Below are 1,337 nucleotides of genomic sequence, written 5' to 3'. Positions count from 1 at the left end.
CCTTCTCCAGGATGGACGCAAGGCAAACTGAAGTCGCAAATACAGGCTGTTACGATGGGGTGAGGGAAAGTAATTTCTCTAACTGATATATTAAGAGATCTGGGCATCTGGTCGATAAGATGGGAGGAGGAAGGCATCCATAACAAATGCCCTCGTTCACCAACGTAGATAATATTCATGAAGACCTACAGCTTCTGGTAATAGGCCATAGGGTGAAGAAAACGATTACGTGCAGATGGGATAAATCACAGAACGTCATCAAAGAAAGGTTGAACGAACGACATCGCTAGCGTCTCCTCCAGTTCACCCAGCAGTATGTGGAGAAAGATCTAGACTGCCGGGGAAGAGTAATGCTGCGCTCAGAACTGCTCGTCTTGCTCCAGCAGGGCAAGTGGGCCGCGTTCGGAACCTCCAAGACCCTTTCTGCCCAGAATGCAACCGGCTCGAATGTCAACATTCACTTTTTTATCATACCGGTGTCTATTTTACACGCTGCATAGGCTTTGTAACTCCTTTGATGCATATTTAACTTACCTGCAACTAACAGACACAAAAATATCCTTTGATAACACCAATAGAGGGTCATAAAATTACTCACCAATATCTTGTGGTTACCTGCAACTGTCAATGTTTACATACAAAATCTATTGTGACGTCATCTCGTCCTGCTCGCCCACCTTCGCTACGAGGACGAGCAGTTCCGAATGCACCATAATAAAGAAAGAGAAAAAATACTCTGGAAATACATGGAAAGCTCCATTGCTGGATGAGATAAAACGCGTAATTTTTTTTCACAAATTGATTTATTTCACTTTGTGATACACATACAATATTTGTTTATAAGTGATAGTGTTCTATACGTCATATTTCATTTTCGGATTCTATATTATTAAATTTTCACAACTGACAAACGAATTAGCTATGGAGTTGCCACGAGAGCTGTGACGTGGGGTATGATCTTCCTGCATAATGTTGAAACTAGAGGAAATGCCATTCTCAGAAACAATCATATTTGCGCAGGATAACTGGCAAGACATGTGACTCAAACCCGACGAAAAATGTTTGGGCGAATTTTATCAATGTTTGAGAAACGGCTACTGAAAGGACTTCCCAACAGCAAATAGATTTTAACGAGGGAATGTGAAGTGTTAAGGAAGAAATCGAGACATTGCATTAAAGCATCACCTCTGTCTCAGGGATTAGAATTAACAATACGTTCTAGTATTGAAAATGGGTCGTAACGTCGCTAGTTGAGAAATCGTTGATACTACTCGGAACTATTACGAGAGACAGCGTTTACGAAAGAGTATAGGAAATCCAGCCCCTGTACGGGAGTT

The sequence above is a fragment of the Penaeus vannamei genome, chromosome 15 (genome assembly GCF_042767895.1).
Source record: "Penaeus vannamei isolate JL-2024 chromosome 15, ASM4276789v1, whole genome shotgun sequence".
NCBI lineage: Eukaryota > Metazoa > Arthropoda > Malacostraca > Decapoda > Penaeidae > Penaeus > Penaeus vannamei.
Note: the sequence above shows the minus strand (reverse complement) of the source record.